This window comes from Perca flavescens, chromosome 21 (genome assembly GCF_004354835.1).
Source record: "Perca flavescens isolate YP-PL-M2 chromosome 21, PFLA_1.0, whole genome shotgun sequence".
Lineage (NCBI taxonomy): Eukaryota > Metazoa > Chordata > Actinopteri > Perciformes > Percidae > Perca > Perca flavescens.
Genome location: NC_041351.1, coordinates 2,588,436 through 2,598,435, shown reverse-complemented (window position 1 = coordinate 2,598,435; position 10,000 = coordinate 2,588,436). Strand labels below are relative to the sequence as shown.

At 41.7% G+C, this 10,000-nt stretch overlaps 1 protein-coding gene across 1 annotated transcript in view; it reads left to right on the top strand.

Annotated features, from left to right (window-relative positions):
* The window catches only part of LOC114548083 (glutamate receptor ionotropic, delta-1), a 674,316-nt gene that overhangs the window by 567,056 nt on the left and 97,260 nt on the right, over window positions 1-10,000 (top strand). The gene's annotated exons all lie outside the window — the stretch shown is intronic.

Genomic DNA, 10,000 nt, shown 5'->3' with positions numbered 1-10,000 from the left:
GCTGCAGCATAACATGTACAGTATGTTCATAACAAAAGCTTCCTTATTAAATTATGTTGATGAAAACCATCGCCACGTATATTTACGGCGAGAATTAGTGACATCATTTCCAGGAAACTGCATTTAGGATGAGAACGTGGCTACATGCAGAGGCCACAGTGGCATAGAAACAGCATTCTCTGTGATATTATCATGCAAACAGTTGGACCTGATCAGACTCTGTGACAGCTCATTAGCAGAGAACATATAGGACATGCTCATCCTGTTTCTATTGGTACCCTCTTATAGGCGTTATTGGTATATACCGCTGGTTCTCAAACTGTAACATGTAAATGCTGATGAAAAAAGGCAAGAAAAACGTAAAATCTTGGAAAACGTTGGTAGAAAGAAGGAAGTAAGAAAAGAATGGGTGGGAAATATTATCAAAAACTTAGAAAACAGCGACAAAAACCTTGAAGAAGGCGGAATAGTTAATGCAAAAAAAATGATTAAAAAAAAAGACAGAGCCCGACTGGTCCCGACGGGCTCGGTTCAGGTATCCATCCTCTAGTACGCACCCAGTGGTGGCCGGGTTGGCTCAGTGGGTAGAGCAGGCGCACATATACTGAGAGGTTTATGCCTCGACTCACACAGTCCCTCCTGTGACGATTTCCTGCATATCTTCCCCTGTCTCTCTCCCGTTTGTCACCTAACTGTTCTGTCAAATTAAAGGCGGAAAAGCCCCAAAAAATAATCTTCAGCATGCACCCAGTGGCGCTCTAAAGTAGCGCTTAATTTCGCTGTATTGTAAAAGTACAATAACAACGAAGGCATTCACTGAAGCAGCTCTGATTCTGATTGACGGCTCGTCCCGTAAGTGAGATGACTCATTCAACCCCTCCCGGGAGCTTCTCGCACATTCGGCTAATTATTATTCTTTACGAGGCACCTGAAAAGAATGATCCTCTCAGATGGCCTCGAGAGAAAAGCTGCAAATCATCTGTAATTTAACAAACCCACGAGAGCAGGCTGTGAAGTGTAAGAAGTTGAGCTGATGTAGTTATACATTACAAGGGTGAACAGGTTAGCTTAAAAAAAAACAGACCTCAGCTGAATTATTGGAATAATGGAACGGCAGCGCAGCTTCGGAGTTCAAGTATTTAATGCATGTGGGAACAAAAAAATATGAACCTTCTGACATCTCACCCTCGTGTTTTTGGCGGAGAAAATACTGACCTTCACTCTGCAACGCTGCAGATGCTGAGAATAGAGACGGGGATGTTTTGAAAATGGTCAAAAGTCAGAACATGATTTACATTTCATGTACAGATTCATATTTATTTATTTACTTACTTACTTACAGATCTACAGGATGTACTAATGTGGTATCGCTGGAGGGTAAAATGTGTGTTTGCAGTGTTCACAAATACTCACCAGAGCACCAAATGTGGATTAATCCGCTGCTGAAAATAGTCCCCAACAAAGTAGTCTTGCATTGCCAGACCTTCCTCCACAGCAGGGCGAAAGAAGGTCTGGCTAGTCCACACAGCATGCCTGGATGGGAGAAGAACGTGTTCTGGTTTATCGGCATTTCTTTAAACCAATCACAATCATCCTGGGGCGGGGCTAAGCTCCGGACGGAGCCATGGTGCCTCTTCTAAATAGTCTCAGGAAGGAAGTTGTTTTGGTGGAACATGTGGATGTTCAGAAGTAGTTTTAGTCGTGCAACAGAAAACTCAGATTGGACAGATAGTCTAGCTAGCTGTTTGGATTTACCCTGTAGAGATTTGAGGAGCAGTTAGACAGACAGACAGACAGACAGACAGACAGATAATCTAGCTAAAAAAAGACTTCTCTGATGTCAGCTTGTTAAATGTGAATATTGTTTGAGTGTCTTCTCTCCTCTGGGACAGGAAACTGAAGATCTTTGAGTTGGGGACAAAACGAAACATTTGAGGACGTCATATTGGGCTTTTTGGGGAAACACTGATCCACATTTTTCACCATTTTCTGACATTTTAGAGACCAAACAACTCATCCATTCATCCAGAACATAACCAACAAATTTACCGAGGGTGAAAATAACGGTTTAGTTGCAGCTCTGGTAGTTACTGTCCATCGTTTTTCCTCTGAGCTTCACTCATCGAGAAGAGAATAAAAGTCCAATCAGCAGCTTTCATCCCAGTGACCTCCCCTGAACCATGTTCACATGGTCGGTTATTAAACACAAACACACCTCCCGGTAGGATTCTACAAAGGATCAAAAACTACAATTTTGTTAAATAACAATATAGAAAAACAAGCTAAAAAGAAATATTTATAGGCTAGTCTTCCTGCAGACGGTGGATAGTCTGTCTGTCTGCCTGTCTGTCTGTGTGTGTGTGTGTGTGTGTGTGTGTGTGTGTGTGTGTCTTCCTGTGTGCCTGTGTCTGTCTGTCTGTCTGTGTGTGTGTGTGTGTGTGTGTGTGTGTGCGTGTGTGTCTGTCTGTCTGTCTGTCTGTGTGTCTGTGTGTGTGTGTGTGTGTGTGTGTGTGTGTGTGTCTGTCTGTCGGTGTGCGTGTGTGTCTGTCTGTCTGTCTGTCTTTCAGTCTGTCTGTCTGTCTGTGTGTTTGTCTCTGTCTGTGTGTGTGTGTCTGTCTTTCTGTGTGTCTGTGTGTCTGTGTGCCTGTGTCTGTGTGTCTGTCTGTGTGTCTGTCTGTCTGTGTGTGTGTGTGTGTGTGTGTGTGTCTGTCTGTCTGTCTGTCTGTCTGTCTGTCTGTCTGTCTGTGTGCGTGTGTGTCTGTTTGTCTGTCTGTCTGTGTGCCTGTGTCTGTGTGTCTGTCTGTCTGTGTGTCTATCTGTCTGTGTGTGTGTGTGTGTGTGTGTGTCTGTCTGTCTGTCTGTGTGCGTGTGTGTCTGTCTGTCTGTCTGTGTGTGTGTGTGTGTGTGTCTGTCTGTCTGTCTGTCTGTCTGTCTGTGTGTGTGTGTGTGTGTGTGTGTGTGTGTCTGTCTGTCTGCAATAAACACATTGCGCAAAGACACTGAGAGACTTCCTTTGTAAGTTGAAAGTATCAGTAGAAAACTCCACTTTAATATATATATATTTTCATAATTCTGCCTTTTGTTTTCAGTATGTCTAATTAGTTCAATAGAAGAACACTGGTTTGCAATTTAAGGGAACTGAATGCAGCAAAAAACTCAGATCTTTTTTCTCATATATATTCAACAACTTTATCGCATCTTCTCCTCATATTGTGCAGCTTTAACAGAACCAGAAAAAGACAGCTTCATATTTAAATGTTGCTATTGCCCAGAAACACTACAGCATAGTAAAGTGGGCAGTTATCACACACCTCCGGGTGTGGAAGTGTAACTGGTGTCAACAGTTCCCGGCAGACCATCAAAAGAAGCATTTCATCGTTCCCCTTTTTGTTTCAAGCCCCCCCTAAAAAAAAAACCCAAAAGAGTGGTCGAACATCAAAGTCCGAGCCATCTTTTCATGTCCATTCAACCATCATCCTCTGTGTGAGTGGCCCGTTGGATTGCATAAAGCTGTGCTTAGATTTTACGTTCAAAGACCCGAAAACTCTCTTTATTTTCCAGTCCAGACACGTTTCAGCTCCAACATCGTCTCTAAACATCGCAGAGAGCACTGAGCATTTTTTCATCGCTTTAAAGTCGTCACCTGCCGAGACACAAAGATTATTTGTGTCACAGAAACAAGAACACATTGTACATAACTCAGTCCTTCCATAAAAATGTGGAGTTTTTTTGTGATTGTTGCGGGGGCAAAAACCCTTGATTATGCGGCGTGAAAATACATTTTCTTAAAAAATGCGATGGAATATGCGGGATATCTATGCAATTTCATCGCATAAAATTGCATAGATATCCCGCATATTCCATCGCATTTTTTAAGAAAATGTATTTTTTTTTTTTTTTAAACTTTATTTCAAAAAATGGTTTACAGATATTCAGTCATCGCAATACGTAAACAAATAAGAGACAAAAATATGAACAAATAATATAATATGAAAGTAAAAATTAAAGTAATAGTCTGAACAGAGGGAAATAAAAGTTACAAAAGAGACAGACTTTCAAAAATCGTTAATAATATATAATAATATAATATATATAATAATAATACATATATAATAATAATAATAATATATAATATAATATATATAAATAATAATATATATATATATAATAATAATAATAATAATAATAATAATAATATATAATAATATAATAATAAAATCCCCCCAACAACCTGCTTTTCAATTATGTTAACGTAGCGTAATTACATCACTTCGTAACGCTCCCATGGCAACAGGGGCTAAATGGCTGCTCATGTGTGAAGTAAACACAACATTTTTCAACATTTTGCAACTTTTTTCATGCAAGCCCCGCATATTTTGCGCGAAAATCTGCAATTTATGCGACGAAAGTGCGCCTTTCTATCCTAAAATGTGCCCCTCCCCCGCATAAATATGCCGACTTTGGCTGATGATGCGATCGCATAAGCGCATTTTTCTGGAGGGACTGGTTACTGTTCTGTTGGGTTAAAGTCTGATCATAAAGTTATTATATAAGTTATTAGGTGTTCACAAGGCCACTGAGCCTCAGGCTGCATTTACATTGCTACGTTTTGGTTTAAAAATCTCATTCCCCCTGCTCTGGCGTCTCCCCCTCTCATTCCCCTGCTTTGGATTTCTCCTTCTCATTCCCCCTGCTCTGGCGTATTCCCCCTGCTCTGGCGTATTCCCCCTGCTCTGGCGTTTCACCCTCTCATTCCCCCTGCTCTGAAGTTTCCCCCTCTCATTCCCCCTGCTTTGGTGTTTGCAACTCTCATTCCCCCTGCTCTGGTGTTTCTCCCTTTCATTCCCCCTGCTCTGGCGTTTCCCCCTCTCATTCCCCTGCTTTGGATTTCTCCTTCTCATTCCCCCTGCTCTTGCGTTTAACCCCTCTCATTCCCCCTGCTCTGGCATTTCACCCCTCTCATTCCCCCTGCTCTGGCGTCTCCCCTCTCATTCCCCTGCTTTGGATTTCTCCTTCTGATTCCCCCTGCTCTGGCGTATTCCCCCTGCTCTGGTGTTTCCCCCTCTCATTCCCCCTGCTCTGGCATTTAACCCCTCTCATTCCCCCTGCTCTGGCATTTAACCCCTCTCATTCCCCCTGCTCTGGCGTTTAACCCCTCTCATTCCCCCTGCTCTGGCGTTTCACCCCTCTCATTCTCCCTGCTCTGGCGTTTCCGAGCACCAAAACCGGAGACATTTGGAATCACTTCTGACCCATTTTCGGTTGGTTGTGTTGCAGTCAGAAGTGAGATTTTCCGTCACTTTTAGTTTTTGCGTCTGTTTTCTCTTCACTCAGTTAGAAGTCTGGACTTTTATTTCCACACAGCACGAACAGACACGCACCAATATTAAATGTCATCTCTTTAAAATGTGTCTTCTGAGTGGAAAAGTAATGCGTTTGCTCTGAGGCTTCAATGCACGAGCAAACACTAGACACACTGGATTAAAAAATATATAAAATACAGGCTCTTGTACATCATCTTGTATTCGCCAATTTATCTTGTGTATGAATAAATAATGTTATCTCTCATTTCCCATCTAAAGGCACACACAGCAGTCACTCACCACTCCTCTTTTCATCTCTTTTCATCCTCTGAAAATCAAATCCACGCTGACATTTTCATCAGCAAATCCCCGACACGTTACACCGCCAGAGTAAATGCTAAACCCAAGACTTGGTTTTTATAGACATTCAATGAATGCCGAAGTGGGGATTTGCATAGGATGTGGACTTCTTTAAGGCCTCATCAGACATCAGAGAGCCATCTTTCCTTGTGACCTGTCATTACTACCTCATAACACGGTGTCAGAAAGATGAATGAAAAACGTTCCAGTCTGCCGTAGAGCGACAATTTTCCCCCGCCGAAGACCGTTAACGTCTACATCACACCAATGGAAGCTTTTATCAATCACAATATGATGCATTGGGAATGGTTTTATAAGATAAAGGACATTAACCTACAGTACAGGCCAAATGTTTGGACACACCTTCTCATTCCATGCATTTCCATTTTATTTTCATGACTATTTACATTGTAGATTCTCACTGAAGGCATCAAAACTATGAATGAACACATATGGAATTATGTACTTAACAAAAAAGTGTGAAATAACTGAAAACATGTCTTATATTTTAGATTCTTCAAAGTAGCCACCCTTTGCTTTTTTATTAATAAGGGAAATAATTCCACTAATGAACCCTGACAAAGCACACCTGTGAAGGTAAAACCATTTCAGGTGACTACCTCATGAAGCTCATTGAGAGAACACCAAGGGTTTGCAGAGTTATCAAAAAAAGCAAAGGGTGGCTACTTTGAAGAATCTAAAATATAAGACATGTTTTAAGTTATTTCACACTTTTTTGTTAAGTACATAATTCCATATGTGTTCATTCATAGTTTTGATGCCTTCAGTGAGAATCTACAATGTAAATAGTCATGAAAATAAAGAAACACATTGAATGAGAAGGTGTGTCCAAACTTTTGGCATGTACTGTATATAAGGTTAGTGAGAAGAGTTGATTGAGTAGCGTGAGTTGTATCTGAGAGTAGCTGCTGGTTTGTTTACATTTTGGTGCACAGCCTGTGACCCTATAATGTCTGTTTGACGTTTACGAGCCCTGTATTGTCTCCTGAGACCGGGCTTTTAACCAGTTTTATGCTTCTGCGTTGAATCTCTTTTATATAGGCCTTAGTGGTCCCCTAATACTGTATCTGAAGTCTCTTTTATATAGACCTTAGTGGTCCCCTAATACTGTATCTGAAGTCTCTTTTATATAGGCCTTAGTGGTCCCCTACTATTGTATCTGAAGTCTCTTTTATATAGACCTTAGTGGTCCCCTAATACTGTATCTGGAGTCTCTTTTATATAGACCTTAGTGGTCCCCTAATACTGTATCTGGAGTCTCTTTTATATAGACCTTAGTGGTCCCCTAATACTGTATCTGAAGTCTCTTTTATATAGACCTTAGTGGTCCCCTAATACTGTATCTGAAGTCTCTTTTATATAGACCTTAGTGGTCCCCTAATACTGTATCTGAAGTCTCTTTTATATAGACCTTAGTGGTCCCCTAATACTGTATCTGGAGTCTCTTTTATATAGACCTTAGTGGTCCCCTAATACTGTATCTGAAGTCTCTTTTATATAGACCTTAGTGGTCCCCTAATACTGTATCTGAAGTCTCTTTTATATAGACCTTAGTGGTCCCCTAATACTGTATCTGAAGTCTCTTTCCCGAAATTCAGCCTTGGTGCAGAATTACAGCCACTAGAGCCAGTCCCACAATGATCTTTCCTTAGGATGTGCCATTTCTGTGTCTCTAGCTATTGAGGAGGAGAGAGGGGGGGCAAGGTGGAGGGTGGGGGTGTGGCCTTGACCAACTGCCACTTTGCTCGTTTGAAAGCCATGATGTCTCTCTCTCTCTCTCATGGGGGGGCCAAATTCTCTGGGCGGGCAAAGCAGAGAAAGGGGAGGTAACCTTTCCCCTTATGACCTCATCAGGAGAAGATTCCTGATTGGCCCATCTGAGCTTTCATTTTCTCAAAGGCAGAGCAGGATACCCAGGGCTCGGTTTACACCTATCACCATTTCTAGCCACTGGGGGACCATAGGCAGGCTGGGTGAACGCATATTAATGTTAAAAAAACCTCATAAAGTGACATTTTCATACCATGGGACCTTTAGTGAATATCGGGCCTGAAGTTTTTTCTGTAATCCAGTTTACAGACGGGCAAACTTATTGGCGGAGGTAACGATAAAAGATGACAACAAGTCAAGTGCTGTAAGCGTCCGCCTGCTAATTAAGTTCATTCCTGATGAACGAAGTGCTGGGCTGTTGATGATGTTTATTGGATGATGATGTTGAGTAGAACGGTCACCCACAGAGAGACACACAGACTGCATTACACCTTCCATACATCCACTCCTGGTAAAATCCAATTAGACTTCCTCTCTAACCTCCACCAGCGCTGCAGTGATCTCATTAAGACTCTGTGTTATTGACGTGTCAGCTGACAGCATCCTGACAGCAGCCTGTCGCTGTTCATTCAGCCCCATGTGCACATCAACATGCTCCAAAATTGATATGAACATTAAGAACAAATCCAATTCCAACACAACAAACCCGATGAGTCTGATTACTGATTACTAAACTCAAGCCCCCAAGGAGCATTTTGCAGCATATTTGCTTTTTTCGGGAGCGTGCCTATGATCCCACAGCCCTATGATCCCACAGCCCTATGGTCCCACAGCCCTATGGTCCCACAGCCCTATGGTCCCACAGCCCAATGGTCCCACAGCCCAATGGTCCCACAGACATTTGGATGGCAAAGAGCAGAAAACACTTTGACTCAGACTATAGAGACGAGAGTTATAAAGGAGGGCTTGTAAAAGGGTGAAAGGGTGGTCCCACAGCCCAATGGTCCCACAGCCCAATGGTCCCACAGCCCAATGTTCCCACAGCCCTGTGGTCCCACAGTCCTATGTTCCCACAGCCCAATGGTCCCATAGCCCAATGTTCCCACAGCCCAATGTTCCCACAGCCCAATGTTCCCACAGCCCTATGTTCCCACAGCCCTATGGTCCCACATTTCTAAGATTTTCTTTTTAATTAGGCCTTATGTTCCCACAGTTCCCACATTTCTAAGATGTTTTCCAAAATTAGGCCCTATGTTCCCATCGTATCTCCACCATTTACACGCAGCTGTTCGAGCCACTCCAATACTAACTTGGGTCGTTTTAATTCTCTTTCTCGCTTCCCTGGCGAGTAATCTACCCCTGGCATTCATCATGGTGCCAATAGGTGTAAGAGGGCGAAATGCGGAGGTATGTCTCTCTTTGGTTAATGTATTTTAAAGATGGAGGTATGTCTCTCTTTGGTTAATGTATTATAGAGATGGAGGTATGTCTCTCTTTGGTTAATGTATTATAAAGATGGAGGTATGTCTCTCTTTGGTTAATGTATTATAGAGATGGAGGTATGTCTCTCTTTGGTTAATGTATTATAAAGATGGAGGTATGTCTCTCTTTATAGAGATGGAGGTATGTCTCTCTTTGGTTAATGTATTATAGAGATGGAGGTATGTCTCTCTTTGGTTAATGTATTATAGAGATGGAGGTATGTCTCTCTTTGGTTAATGTATTATAAAGATGGAGGTATGTCTCTCTTTGGTTAATGTATTATAAAGATGGAGGTATGTCCCTCTTTGGTTAATGTATTATAGAGATGGAGGTATGTCTCTCTTTGGCTAATGTATTATAGAGATGGAGGTATGTCTCTCTTTGGTTAATGTATTATAGAGATGGAGTTATGTCTCTCTTTGGTTAATGTATTATAGAGATGGAGTTATGTCTCTCTTTGGTTAATGTATTATAAAGATGGAGGTATGTCTCTCTTTATAGAGATGGAGGTATGTCTCTCTTTGGTTAATGTATTATAGAGATGGAGGTATGTCTCTCTTTGGTTAATGTATTATAGAGATGGAGGTATGTCTCTCTTTGGTTAATGTATTATAGAGATGGAGGTATGTCCCTCTTAGTTGGTGGAAATAATTACACACGAATGAGCACATATTTGTGAAAAAACAAAGAGGTGTTAAGAATCAACTCAAAACATTACACAATGTAGCTTTAACAATCAGTGAAGCGTACAACTGCAGACTGAAGTCTTCGGTGAACCTGAACCTCCCGTTAGATCCAGAATCCGTACCGTCAAACGGCAAGCGGGAAACATCTGCTGCGTTAACGCATCATGTCACATCTGTCATCACTAGTTAGTGGAAGTGAAGGAGAGTTAACTTTATTGTCAAAGCTGCAACATGTGCCAGACATACACAGCAATCAAAAATAGGTTTCTCTCCGACCCACGGTGCAACAAGGACACGTACAACGAGTATAATATAAAAGATAAGTAATATATACAAACCAGAAAATTCAAAAAGACACTGTGCCTACAACTTGGTACC